Consider the following 15,430-nt stretch of genomic DNA (forward strand, 5'->3'; position numbering starts at 1 on the left):
GAACTTGAAGTCAGTGCACTGTTTTTGAGGCTATGCTTTTTCTTGCCAGGAAATGCTCTTGGCAGGCTATGCTTTTTCATGCCATTTCCTCTGTCTTGAGTGAATTTCCCAAAAATCTTCTAGGCTCTGTTCAGAGAATACTCAGTCCACAATCCTACTAGCTAGATAGGAACCCTGTAATTTGTAATCTATAGCCCTTGTTAAATTCTTTCCTTCATCACCAACCTTTATATCTAAATGTCACTTCCAGTTGGTCAGGTTCTTAGAGATGGGGTTCCAGTACTTGCCATGATACTTTGCATACAAAGAGCTATTGCTAAGTAGCTACCACTCTTAAATACCTACTGTAATCGTGCTACAATTTTGCAAAGTGTTACTGTCTCTCTTTTAAGTTGTGAAGAAACTCAGTATCAAAGAGATTAAGAAACTTGCCCAACACCAGTATAGTTAGTAAGTGGCAAAACTGGTCTGTCTGATTCAAAAGCTCTGGCGATTTCTTGTATGTCATCCCACCTTGGTACTAAAAATAAATAGTTAAATAAAATTATTAAACATATATTTTTGGTGAAACACATCATTGAAATTGCTTCACTTACATTACCAATATGCTACTTGGAGTCATCGTTTCAGTGACTAAGTTAGTTGCTGTGGACTAACTGATACACTCCTATTTTCTTTGGATTTTCCTTCCAAGTTTTCATTGATACTAATGAATAAGGTTTGATAATCTAATTTTAGCTTATTTTGGAGGTAAGTGAAATAGAAACTTAAGCACAATTTGTTTTATTTTGAAGAAGAATATTTTGCATTTGCCTAATAACTTTTACTAGGTAAAAATAGTCTGCTTGTCTTTTGTGAAGTACTTTTTCTATTGAGATGTAAAATACATGGGTGTAGGGAGAGCATATAAAGTGTGCCAATCTTAAATAAACAGCTTGATGATTTTTCTAAAAACATATTACCTGTATAATTACTGCATGAAGATAGAAAATATTACATCCATCCAGAAAAAGCAAATTCTCTCACGCACCTCCTAGCCATTACCTCCCCAGAAGTAACACTCTTGATTTCCATCACTCTAGATTAGTTTTGTCTATTCTTGAACTTTAAGGGTAACCAAGTAGTATGTACTTCTTCGTGTCTGACTTCTTTCATTCAGCATAAATTTTTTGAAATTTATCCATGCTGATGCATGTATAGTTTATTCTTTCTCATATATATTTTTTCTGATTAGCATTCCATTCTATCAATATACCACAATTTGTTTATTCATTCTGTGAATAGATGTGTGGGTGTGTTCTGATTTTGGCTATTATAAATCAAGCTGCTATGAATAGTCATACACAGATGTTTTGGTGGACATTTGTAGTATTTCGCTTGGGAACATATGTAAGACTAGAATTAAGTCACAGAACAGCCGTATATTTAGTTTCAGTGAATTCTGCCAAACAGTTTACCAACAGTGAATGAATAAATGGACACTCCTGGTAGCAGTGAGAGTTACAACTGTAGTTCCACATTTTCACCGGCACTTGATATTATTATTTTTCATATTAAGCCCTCTGGTGGATGTGAGATGCCGTCATGGTTTTCATTTGCATTTCCTTCATTATTAATGATGTTGAGCACCTTTTCACGTGTATCTTGGCTAATTTGATAAGGTAAAAATAGATATATTTTTTGGAGCAGTACTTGTTTAAGTCTCTCACACATTTTTATTGGGTTGTTCGTCATCTTATTGATTTGTAGGAATTCTTTGTATTCTGGAAAATGTCCTTTGTTGGATGTGTATATTGCAAATAGCTTCTCAGTCTGACTTTTCTGTTTCCTCTTTTAGTGATGTTTTTTCAGGAACAGTTCTTAATCAGATCCAGTTTATCAATTTTTTAAATAGTTACTGTGTTTTGTATCCTGCTTTAGAAATCTTTGTCTGTTCCACAGTCATGAAGGTATTCATTTTCCATTCACATTTAGGTCTGTGATCCATTCTATGATCTATCTCAGAATTTTGTTATGATGTGAGATAAGGGTCAAGGTTCACTTTTTTCAGTATAGCTGCCCTTTTAAAATTCAGAGATTATATTACAAAGGAATAAGGGAGGAATAGATATCGGGGAGAATTGGCTGTCGTTGCCATAGCTTCTATTTGTATGCACTTTGTAAGTGCTTGATATTTGATTAACTCTCAGCTACCTCTAATGGCAGCCTCATAATCATACATATAGGCCTGTGATAGAAGACTTTCCCAGATCTACTTAACAGGAAGAGTACCAAGTAGTGACAGGGTTAGCTACTTCTTAGTGAGACAAATGTTCGGATCTTGTTAAAGTTCCTCTCAGATTACCAGTGTTTCTCCTTTATATGGCACTGTTGCCATCATAGCAGTTGGGAGGTAATGAAATTCTAAATCAAGAAAATCTAAAGAAAGATGTGGCTCCCCAGGTCTTACAATAGAGTGGACTATGGTGGGAGGGAGACCAAATGAAACATCTTTTGGTCTTGGTTAGCTCCCAAACATCTCTCATCCTTTATATTTTGGAAAAGAGACTGAAGGTCTAGATTCCAGATAATTTTTAAATAAATAAATTTATTTATTTATTTATTTATTTATTCATGGCTGTGTTGGATCTTCGTTTCTCTGTGAGGGCTTTCTCTAATTGTGGCGAGCGGGCGCCACTCTTCATCGTGGTGCACGGGCCTCTCACTATTGCGGCGGCCTCTCTTGTTGTGGGGCACAGGCTCCAGAGGAGCAGGCTCAGTAGTTGTGGCTCACGGGCCCAGTTGCTCTGTGGCATGTGGGATCCTCCCAGACCAGGGCTCGAACCCATGTCCCCTGCACTGGCAGGCAGACTCTCAACCACTGCGCCACCAGGGAAGCCCTGTAGATTCCAGGTAATTTTACTGTTGATTACCACTAATGCAGTTAGTAGATGCAGATTTTTCATTTCATAGGAAATATTTAGTATTGCTAGACCTTGAAACAAAAGGTCTCTGTTTGATAATTAAGGCTTGGACCCACCCAGTGTTAAGTGTCCTTCCTTTTTTCATTCCTGGGGGAAAATACTCTGAAATATCCTAGAAGGGTAGATGTATTAGTTTGCTTGGGCCGCCATAACAAAATACCACAGGTTGGGTGGCTTAAACAACAGAAATGTACTCACAGTTCTGGAGTCTGGAAGTCCAAGATCAAGGTGCTAGCAAATTTGGTTTCTGGTGAGGCTCTCTTCCCAACTTGCAGGTGGCTGCCTTCTTGCTGTGTCTTCACATGGCCTTTCCTCTATGCACTGGGTGTGTGCATGGAGAGAGAGTGGTCTCTGGTGTCTCTTTGTCTTCTGCTAAGGTCACCAATGCTATTGGATTAAGGCTTCATCCTCAACCTCATTTAACCTTAATTATCTTTCTAAAGGCTCTATCTTCAAATACAGTCACATTGGGGGCTTCCACATATGAATATTGGGGGGCACAATTCAGTCCATAACAATGGGTTTTCTAGAAATGCATGCAGCAGTCAAATATTGGGACTGAATATAAGCTGCTTTTGTGTTCATGCTGCTTTCACTCTCTGCCATATATTTCATAAGAATAACCAGAGTTTTCATAATGCAATTAGTTTAGTTTAGCTCCTGCTGGAGATTTTGAGAGCTTGTGTGAAGTAGAGCTGTTGTGTTAAATCCGTCTGTGCTTCGGCAGAGCATGAAGTCAGTGTCATATGTTTTGGGGATAATACCATGTCACATCACAGAGATGTTTAAAACTGCAATCCAGAGAATTGTTTTTAAACATCTGGGGAAAGATGTTCATATTCTCAGAGGATGTGATGTAGAACATCATTCACTGTGACATTTAAAAAATCTACAGTATATAGGAAAAGTGCTGATTTTTCTGATACCTTTCTGGGATTATTAAGATAATACAGATCCATCTTTGGATGTTGTAGATTATGAATTTCGCCAGTACACTTTAGGAATTGTTTGGTTTTGTTTTGTAGTGACTTACCTGTTTCAGTTAATCCTAGTTTTTTTCCCCACCATGTCGGAGGAGTAGATGACGGAAAGCATTCTAGTTTTAAAGCATAAACATGTTACTCAGAGTTTTAAAAATTAGAGTAGATGGTATCTCTGTGTGTGTGTAAAAGAAGGAACGTTTGATTTCCTCTATTAGGTTGGCAATTCACAATATCTTATAATCACCTAAATTCCCCGCCCCCTCTTATGCTTGCTTCAGTTAAAATAAGAAAGAGGAAGAAGAAACTTGTTGGTCCATGAGGTTGCAAGATTTTGAAGAAGATTGATCAAAGGTTGTATATGTTGAAGTCCATGTGTATTCCATGAATCTTATGTTGGAAGCTCTCAGCTGTTTAGAAGCCAGCATCCCTATTCCTATAATTGTTTTGACAGGTAGAGAAAGTGATGTAGTCTTTTCCATATCTTGCCTGGGAAGATATGGAATTACCTGAATTACATATGTGTTGTTTTTAAATTGGAAACGTCAGGCTTCACTGGCCAAATAGGATCCAAGACTACATAAAATCTTTGTGGAAGATTTAGGAACAGCTAACGTAGAGCTAATTCTAGTAAAGGCAGCATCTGACCTCCCTTTTTGGCGCACGGACAGATGTATAATGGTTCCTCCTGAACTGTCACTTTGAGATCCCCGTTTTTAAGTGGGAAATGAAGTGAAGTACCTAGAAAAGTTTTCCAAATGAAAAGGAGATCATAGATCTGTTAAAAGCAGGTGACTGTGGTAAAAACACAGACAGTATATAGTGGCAATAGTGAGTCATCCTAGAACTAGTAAAAAAGCAACATAATAGAAGGAATTTGATATGAGCAGAAATCTACTTTAAAAGGCACAATCTCTTTTTAGATCAGAAAGGAGGAAGAACAGGATTTGATAGCTATAGCTTATAAATGCTGTTTACATAATTAAAGAAAGAATGTATCTACTGGATATGTTTTTTTCCACAAGAGATTTGGTGGCATTTTTAACATGACCAAGTGAGAAAGATTTGATGACAGAAAAGACTGTTGGGTCCCCCAACATCTATATTGAGACTTAGAGTATGGTAAAGTTGGTTCCTCTGATTGGCAGCATTTGATACCACTGTCCATTAAAATCATTTAACTAACTTACCTTGTTTGGATTACACTAAGGAGCCTTGTGTATCACTCAGGAGAGGCTAGGTTATGCTATAGAACAAATGACTCCAAAAGCTCAATGGTTTAACACAATGAAAAGTATTAGTTTATTGTTTGCCTATGCCACATATCCAAAGTAGATTGGAAAAGGGAAACCTGGAAGATACACTGGAGTCACTGGTCCATAGCAATTTTGAAATCCCTCATGACAGGTATCATGACACGTAGGGGAACAAATATTTCTTAATTAGGGCCTGATTCTACCTTCTCGTTCATTGTTTTAAGAGGCCTGGATCTTCCCTTTGGAGGGTTCTTTCTTTTCTTTTCTCTCCCTTAGCCACATATGAAGTGGAGAGTAAAGAATTTGCTGTACTTGGGAACTGAGCAACTCTTTCTGCCCACTTCCTCCAAATAGAAGGTTGGGAACCAAAGTATCATTTTAAGACTTCAGTTGATATGCTGGTTCTTTTGGCAGCATAATTCTCTCCAAAATCTAGAAGGTTTCTTGTCTGTTTCCAATGATTTCTGTGTGCTAGTAAATACATCCCTATTTTTTCTTTTGTTTTGAGATATGGTTCTTAGATTTGCTGCATTGATTTGCTTTCTCATTCCTGTAGCTCTTTTTCTTGACCCAAAGAAAGTTACTTTGGGACTGGCTTGCTTCTTTTGGAAATCTTTACCCTTAATCTCATCTTCTTTCTCAGTCATTTTAGCCATATAAATGTCTTAGTGGACACATTATCTATCATTGTCCTGAGGCAATTTAATTAAAAAAAAAAGATTTTCCTAGGCTTATGACCTTCAAAGTCTTTAAACTGTTAGTATGGGAGTTGAGAAGTAGTTAGTTCTTTTAATACTGCACATCTGAAATGTCTGCTCCTCCATTCCTCCACTTCTTGAAGACTGGATAGTCCTTTTTTGAGCTCATCTCTTTCTTGAATACCTTGCTAAATGCAGCCAGTAACCAGTGCACTCTTCCAGTGTTTTGTTTTGTTACCTCTTCTAGGGCTGCAGTTTCATGAGGTAGGTGATCTGCCTCCCAAGGCACCAGGAGCAGATGCTTTACCAAATAGACCACTGTATAAAACACACCACTATCTTTCCAGCTCTTAAGATAATTTTTCTCACTGCTTCCTGACCACAAAGCCATGGTCATGTGTTTTAGGTTTTTGCTAGAGAAGCATCCTACTTCTGGTACCAATTTCTATATAGTCAGGATGGGCTAAAGTCATCTGTGCTAATGAGCCATCCCCAAACCTCAGTGGCTTCACAGAAGAACGGTTTATTTTCTTGTTCACACTAAACATCCTTTGTGGATTTGTGGGAAGCTCTACACCATCCACATTGTCAGACTTAGGCCTGTGATGCATCACCATCTTGAGCTGTATGCTTTCTGAAACACTTGGTCTTCTCGATTTACATGGTAGGGAAAGATAATATTAAATGGTCTTGTGCCAGTCATTAACTGTTTGTTGGCAGCCCAGAGCTAGTCACATGGCCCTGCCTAACTATAAGCAGGTAGAGAAGTCCAAGCAGGAATATAAACAGAAGGACTGGTACTGTGACTCTAAACAGTTAGAAGTTTTAAGACAGTAAACTAACTATAAAAATATACTCTGTCATTCCTTGACAGATTGATCTCAAATGACCAGGAAAACCAGGTTTGAATGTGGACTTCTTAGTCTTGAGGTTTCTGCACCTTTAGAACATGACATTGTCGGGAGAGCCGGCTCATCTTCTCTTTGCTTCACATCCTTGGCCCAGTTCTACACTATGAAGGGCACACAGTTGGTCATGTCCACACCCCTACAAACAGCCACCGCTTGGCCACCTCTTGAGCACATAGAGTGGCATGATCTGTCCTAAAAAGTAACAGGTTTAGGTGAAAGGACTGTGCCGTCCCTGGTGGCAGGCTTGAAGCTCTTTGAACAAGAATTCCATGGTTCCAGGATCCTGGAGAATAGTCTAGGAGGGGAGTCTGGGCCTGGGTGGGTATGTCCCCTTAGACACTTGGACTTTTCACTGTAGAGGGAATGATTTGCTGTGAACCACTCTTGCCCATGTTTAAGGACAGTGCTGAGCAAGTGTAATATCTGTGTTGGCTAGAAAATGAGAATAAGATATGAATGAGCACGGAAATCTATACCATTCTCGTGCTTACTAATTTAGCTTCCTAGATAGAGCTAGAAAGGGAAAATGCCCCGATCACCAAAGTTGAGTTGAATGTCTTGACAATTACTGTTTTTATTATAAAGTCCTCATTATAATATATAAATCAGTTTCTTATGTGTTTGCTCATAGCAAATTTATATCCTAGGTTTTCTGACCTTATGGAGGTATTGGGACTATGTCACATCTCTCTGAGTGATGCCCTTACCCTGTTACCATGTAATAGGAACAACTAAGAAACTGTGAGATCTAACCATCATGAAGGGCCGTCAGCCTGGGGAGCAGAATCTGGGTGATCATATCAAATGTTAGCTCTACTACTTCATAACTGTCTGATATTAGGAAGGTTTTTTTTCTTTCTGAGCCAGAATTTTCTTATTTGTATAAAGGGGATAAACCTACCTATTCTCAGGTTGTTGTGATCAATATAATATACACCAAGTGGCCTACACAGAAAATATTCATAGGTCAAGCAAAGGCTTTTTCTCAATTAAAATAATGAAAAATAATGAGGTATTTTAAGAAGTAAATCTGAGATTTAGTACGGGGAGGGTGACATAAGGAAGGAAAGAGGTGGGGGTCCGTGGAAGATAAAGTCCTTAGTTTAATATCCTGAAAAGAGTGCTTTGGGGCAGCCCTAGGCTCTTGCTTATCTCCAAGGGAAGGTATGTATCTTTACTATCTCAACCTAATAATTTCTCTTGAGCTTCAGTGTCCTGATTTGTTAAATGACGATAATAGGGATTGCTTTGATGACCTTGATAAGGATCCTTTGATAGAGTGGTGGAGATAAGAGCCAAGGGAATGGGTTGGAAAGTGAATAGGAGGTGAGGAAATGGGGATTATCTGTTTTCAATTCTTTTCTGTGAAGTTAATCTGAGAAAGTTAGTCTGTGAAACATAGTGGGAACTGGAGGGCAATGCGAGGTCAGTGAAGGTTTTGTTTATTAAAGGTTGGGAAATACCAGAGCATGATTGTGTGTTGGGGAGAAGTACCTCTAGTAGAAAGGGAGAGGATGATAATGGAGAGAAAACTTTGGATGGCGAGGTGGGGTTGACCTTTGGTGCTAGGAAGAGAAATTTGTAGGTTTAGCATTGGGAAGATGAGATGCTCCGTCCAGTAGCACGTTCGCTCTCGCTCGCTCTTGCTCTCTCGCTCGCTCGCTCTCTCTCTCTCTCTCTCTCTCTCTCAGTGAAGCATGAAGTAGGGATGTTAGCAGAGAGATGTATGTACAAGTGTGGGGAGTGGGAGCCACAACTACTGAGCTCGCATGCTACAACTACTGAAGCCCACATGCTGCAACTTCTGAAGCCTGTGTGCCTAGAGCCCGTGCTCTGCAACAAGAGAAGCCACTGCAATGAGAAGCCTGCGCACCACAATGAAGAGTAGCCCCTGCTTGCTGCAACTAGAGAAAGCCTGCAGGCAGCAGCAAAGACCCAATGCCGCCAAAAATAAATAAATAAATAAATTTATTTTTAAAAGACCAGTGTATTGTATAATATATATGATATATATACACACACATATACTAATTGTGACATTGCACTTCAGTTTTGTGAAATATTACCCCTGGGGAAACTGAGTAAAGGATACTGAAGATCTCTCTTAAAACTTCATGTGAATCTGCAGTTATCTCAATGAAGTTACAATTAAAAATGCACACACAACTACTATATAAAACTAATATATAATTTTTACTTTTGTTTTTAGGTTTTTGCCGCCTGATTGACAACATAGTCATCATTGGCTTTTGTAAGTTGATATTTTCATTTCTTTATCCTTCACCTCCAACCTTGTATAATTTCTAATTACATGAGAATATTTTTCTAGAGAACCTGAACAAAAATTAGAGCAAAACCTTTCTTTTATTTGGTTCTTATATTATTTTAAAGATAGTCTCACTTTTTCTCATACAATTAGGTGATAGTTATTTTGAGAAGGTTTGAATTACACATCTTGGGCTACGGCCATCTGTTTCTTTGGAGTGACTTCCTATCAGGGTTATGATTAGCAGGAGCAAAGTGCCATCTGTGGAGCTGAGGTGGCACATCCATCCATCCTGTTGGACATCACAGTCTTCACCTAGAACATCCTTGTGGCAGATGGTAAGAGGGGCACAACATCCTGGGAGAAAGCCACTAATGTGAATGGTTTGACTAATGAGGTATAACAAATTCTGTTTCGTTTATCTGTGAAAATCTGGCAATGAGATGAAATGAAGGGAGAACTGCAGATTGGGAGAATTTAGCTTTATTCTCATTTTATCATTTGGAGTAGCTATATTTCTGTTCAGTAACTTTTTCTTGTAGCATATTGAAGAAAAATTTAGATCTCCTGTTTCATGGTAGTTTTTTTAATTCAGTGAAATCTAAACATTTGAAATAGATTTGAACAAACATTTTTAACCTGGGAAATGAATTATCCCCTCTATCACTGAAAACATTTACAGTATTAAATGGCTAATCCTCTCCACTCCAGCCAAACTTTCTTCTTCCTTAGTCTTCCTCATCTCAGTAAATGGCAACTACATTCCTCCAGTTGCTCAGATAGTCTCTGTGGCACCATCATCCTCTCTTCTTTCTGTCATCCCCTATACACTCAGCTGTCAGGAAATACTGTCAGCTCTGCCTTAAATATATCTAGAAGATGACTGCTTTTCACCATGTATTCCACTACCATACTGGTCAAAGCCTTCATCTTTTTATTAAAATAGCCTCCTAACTTGTTTCCCTGCTTTTACACTTTCTCCCTTATAACCCATTCTCCAAATGGCAGCCAGATAAATTATTTAAAACTCTTAAGTCTGATCATGTTACTTTTCTGCTCCAGTGACTCCGGTGCCTCTCTTCACAGAGGCTTATCGACTTCTACATGATATGGGCCCCCATTACCTCTGATCTAACCTAACCTATTACTGCTCCCCCTCACTCACTGCTTTAGCCATACCAATATTCTTATTCCTACATTGGGGTTTTGCAATTACTGTTCCCACAAATAGCCACATGACTCACTTCCTTACCTCCTTTAAACCTTTGCAAAATTGTCATCTCTGCATCCAGGCCTTCCCTGACTACCTTATTTCAAATTACCACTGTTTCTCCCTGCCTTACACTCCCAGCACTTCCTATCACTACAGTACTTTATTTATTTTTTATTATTTTTAAAATAAATTTATTTGTTTTTATTTATTTTTTGGCTGCACTGGGTCTTCGTTGCTGCATGCGGGCTTTCTCTAGTTGTGGTGAGAGGGGCTACTCTTTGTTGTGGTGCGTGGGCTTCTCCTTGCAGTGGCTTCTCGTTGCAGAGCACGGGCTCTAGGCACGCAGGCTTCAGTAGTGGCACGTGGGCTCAGTAGTTGTGGCTCGTGGACTCTAGAGCGCAGGGTCAGTAGTTGTGGCACTTGGGCTTAGTTGCTCCGCGGCATGTGGGATCTTCCCGGACCAGGGCTCGAACGCATGTCCCCTGCATTGGCAGGCGGATTCTTAACCACTGCACCACCAGGGAAATCCCAGTACTTTATTTTTTTAACCACCTTCTGTTATATATTTTACTTGTCTTTCTCCCTTTCACTTGAAGATGAACTCTACGAGAGTAATAATTTTTGTGTGTTTTGTTTACAAAGATGGGAAAGTGGGATAGGGAAAATGGATTGTATAGCGGTTACTGACTTTGCCTAATACAACCTTCTCTTGTTGCCTCGTGACCACAGAGATAGGTAAGTGAAAGAAGCAACTAAAATCTCAGTCATCTGTATATTTCTAAGGATTACTGGGAGAAAAACTAGGTTTGAAATTTCTTCTAAGAATATACTTCATTTTCTTTTCAGTGCTTGTTTGATCAGAAGTTCTTTGGTAAAAATGAGTAGATATTGATACTTTCAGTAAATGACTCCTAATACCATTTTGTTACTGAAGATTTAGAGTGTTCTATCAGAATTTAGTTCTAGAAGTGTGCTTTTTAAGAGCTATAAATTAAGAGCAGACAGAATGGTGGATAGCACAAGTTTTAGAATCAAGTGTAGCCTGGCTTGAATTCTGGCTGTGATTCCAATGAGTACACTATAAGCAAGTTAATGAGGCTTTCTTAGCCACAGTTTGTCTTTTATAAAATTGAAATAATAATAGTTGTGAGGCTTATGAGGATTAATTTAGGTGATAGAACTGGCCATTAGCAACATTCAGTAACTATTAATCCTTTAATCTGATATTGCTCAGTTTTATAAGCTTGCGATACTAGTAATAAATTATTTTACAGTGTACTTTGTAGAGAAGACAGTCCTTTATAATTTATGTCATGACATATAGTAAATTTTGAAAAAATTATGTATATTTTATGGAAGAGAAAATGACTAGGAGACATGAGCTGCTCTGTAATGTGACCCCAGAAAATTTTTTGCATATTTTGTAATCTCTACACTTTAGCAATGTAGAGAGGATGAAATGAGATAGTGTAGATTTGTCAGTACTTATTTGTAACTATAAAACATTAATGCAAATGTAAGGAATTGGAATATCATACTGAGGGGACTTCTACCATGACTTCCAGTCATGATGTAGTAACAGGAACTGGATTTATTATCCTACCTTAGCAAAACAAACAAACAAACAAACAAAACCCCATAAAATGTATGAAACAAAGGTTTTCAGACATTGGGTGACAAGTGGCATAAGACAGTTAACCCTGAGATAAAGGAAACAAATGATGTGCCCAAGGCCACAGTGTAAGAGGGGAACCCAAACACAGCCCAGTAGTCACCCTGAATTGAGGTGATTAAGCTGGCAATTCAGGGAGGTTGAAGCAGCTAGACTTTGCAGGACAGAGGACCAGAGAGAAGAGAGCTCTGGAGCTCTTCGGAGGGTTCCCTTGGAGTCTTCAGCTGAGTGCTGATTAGTGCATGCTTATGAGAGAACTACCCAAGGCTTGGAGAAAAACCACTGGGAAGGGAAAGTTAGCTCATGTAGGGCTGGGATGTGTGCATCCCCACCATTCAGAGTAGAAAAACTTTGTAATACAAGTGGCATTAGATGGAGTGCTCAGAAGGGTGAGGCAAAATTAGCCCTAGACTAAAGGCTGCCCTGATCCTACCTAAAAAATCTTAAAAGTGGGAATTCCCTTGTGGTCCAGTGACTAGGACACAGGTTTTCATTGCCGTGGACCTGGGCTCGATCCCTGACTGGGGAACTGAGATCCCACAAGCTGCACTGTGTGGCCAAAAAAACAAAACAAAACAAAATCTTAAAAGTAAGCCATTAAAGAGGAATCATAAAAGTTTTTTAGTAAAGGTCCAGATGGAAAATACTTTAGGCTTTACAGGCCATATGACGTCTGCTGCAACTACTTAGCTCTGCCATTGTAATGTTAAAGCAGTCATAGACAATATGTAAATGAATCGGGGTGGCTGTATTCTAATAAAACTTTATTTACATAAATAGACTCTGGGACAAATTTGGCTTGTGCACCATAATTTGCAGACTTCCGGTTTACAGGGTCAAACTGTGGAACTTCCTTGGCAGTCCAGTGGTTAAGACTCCACGCTTCGATTGCAGGGTGCACGGGTTAGACCCCACATGCCGCATGGCGCGGACAAAAAATTAATATAAAAAAGAAAAGAGTCGAATTGTTTCTGGTCGCTTAACTCCAACTCAGAACAAAGCTCAAGAATATATAAAGAAACACAAAATATCCAGCACCTAACAAGGTAAAGTACACAATGTCTAGCATTCAATCAAAATTTACCAGATATGCAAAGAAACAGGAAAATTCAGTAGTAAGAGAAACTTCAATCAATAAAAACAGACTCAGAAATGAAACAGATATTAATAAACAAATTTAATAAACATTTTAAGTAATTTAATAAGATTTTAATAAATAACATATTCACTAAATGAAGATATTAAAAACATTAGTATAACTAAGTTTTGTATGTTCAAGATAATAGAGGAAGCATACATTTGTTAAGAAAAGACATGAAAGCTATAAAATGACCCAAATTGATCTTCTAGAGACAACATAAACATCTGAGATGAAAAATACACTGGATAGGATTAACAGCAGACTAGACACTGCAGAAAGATTGCATGAACTTGAAGACACAGCAATAGAAATTATACAAAATAAAACACACACACACAAATCCTGGGGAAAAATGCCCATCAGTGAGCTATGGGATAACTTTAAACAGCCAAAAAATATTGTGTAATTAGAGTCTCCAAAGGAGGGAGGGAACAGAAAAAATTTTTTTAAAATAATGGCTGAAAATTTGCTAGATTTAATGAAAACCATAAGCCCACAAATCTCAGAAGCTCAATGAAAAGCTAGCAATCACCAAAAAAAAAAAAAAAAGGAAAGAAAAAAATGAAGAAAATTACACCAAGGCACCACATTAATCGGATAATTTAAAACCAGTAATAACGAGAAAGATTTTAAAATAGAGAATGAAGAAACTATACATTTAGAGGAAAAAAGAACGACAGCAGACTTTTCATCAAAAGCAAAGCAAAAGCCAGAAGACAGTGGAGCAATGTCTTTAAAGTAGTGAAAGAAAAAACTGTTAACCTAGAAATCTATAGCTAATGAAAATATTTTTCAAAAAAGATAGTGAAATAAAGACATTCAAAAGCTTAAAGAGTTAATCACTGTTAGACCCACACTACAAGAAATGTTAAAGTCCTCAGGAAGAAAGAAAATAATACCAAGTGGAAATAAAGAGCACCAGAAATGGTAAACACCTGGGTAAATGTATAAAGTTTTGCTTTTTTAAATTTAAATCTTTTTAAAAAGGTAATCGTTAAAACAAAATAGTAATAGTGGAGTTGGGGTTTATAACATATAAAAGGTGTGACAATAATTGCACAAAGGTCAGGAGGGGAAAAATTGAAATATAATATTAAAGTTTTTTTTACTATATGTGAAGAAGTACAATATCCCTTAAAGGGATATTGTAATAAGTTAAGGATATAGCCATAAACCCTAAATCAACACTAAAGCATAAAAAAATAGTCATAAGACAAAGGAGATAAATCAGAAAAAAAATAATTAGTTCAAAAGAAGGCAGGGAAAAAGGGAAAAGGGAATGGAGAACAGATGGGACAAATACAAAAAAAGCAAGATGCTACATTTCAACCTAACCATATCAATAATCACATTAAGTATAAATGGTCTAAATACTCTCATTAAAAGGCAAAGAATATCAGATTAGGTTCAAAAAAAACCCCAAAAACAAGGATTAACTCTATGCTGCCTGCAAAAATAGTGTACAACATAAATATAAAGACAAATAGATTACAAGCTAAAGGATGGAAAATAATATACACTTCAGCACTAATTTTTTAAAAAGCCTGTGGACTTCCACGGTGACTCAGTGGTTAAGAATCTAGCTGCCAATGCAGGGGACACAGGTCCGATCCCTGGTCTGGGAAAATCCCACATGCTGTGGAGCGACTAAGCCCGTGTGCCACTACTACTGAGCCTGAGCTCTAGAGCCCATGTGCTGCAACTACTGAAGCCTGCACGCCTAGAGCCCGTGCTCCGCAACAAGAAAAGCCACTGCAAAGAGAAGCCCATGCAGTGCAATGAAGAGTAGCTCCCACTCGCTGCAACTAGAGAAAGCCCGGGCGCAGCAACAAAGACCCAACACAGCCAAAAAAAAAAAAAAAAAAAAGCCTGGAGTGGGGACTTCCTTGGTGGTCCAGTGGTAAAGAACCTGCCTTGTAATGCAGGGGATGTGGGTTCAATCCCTGGTCGGGGAACTAAGATCCCACGTGCCAGGGGCAACTAAGCCCGTGCACCACAACTACTGAGCTCGTGTGCCTTAATGAGAGAGTCCATGTGCTGCAAACTACAGAGCCCATGTGCTGTGGACCCCACGTGTCACAACTACAGAGCCCATGTGCCCTGGAAGCCCGCGTGCCACAGTGAAAGATCCCTTATGCCTCAACAAAGATCCCGTGTGCCGCAACTAAGACCCGATGCAGCCAAAAAAAAATACAAGAAAATAAATAAGTTTTTTTTTTAAAAAAAAGCCTGGAGTGGCTATATTAATATCAGACAAAGTAGAAATTAGAGCAAAGAATATTGCCAGGGAGAAAGAGGATTCTTTCATAATGATAAAGTAAATTCATCAA

The 15,430-nt window shown here is 38.4% G+C and overlaps 1 protein-coding gene across 3 annotated transcripts in view; it reads left to right on the forward strand.

The window, feature by feature from the left end:
* PLAGL1 (PLAG1 like zinc finger 1) overlaps nt 1-15,430 on the forward strand; it is a 64,579-nt gene that overhangs the window by 9,721 nt on the left and 39,428 nt on the right. For all 3 annotated transcript variants that reach the window (XM_082634388.1, XM_082634387.1, XM_082634386.1), the window contains exon 3: nt 9,018-9,059. The gene's annotated coding sequence lies outside the window, so the exon portion shown is untranslated. The remainder of the gene's footprint in view (nt 1-9,017; nt 9,060-15,430) is intronic.

The sequence above is a fragment of the Mesoplodon mirus genome (genome assembly GCF_964341445.2).
Source record: "Mesoplodon mirus genome assembly, chromosome: 10".
Taxonomy (NCBI): domain Eukaryota; kingdom Metazoa; phylum Chordata; class Mammalia; order Artiodactyla; family Ziphiidae; genus Mesoplodon; species Mesoplodon mirus.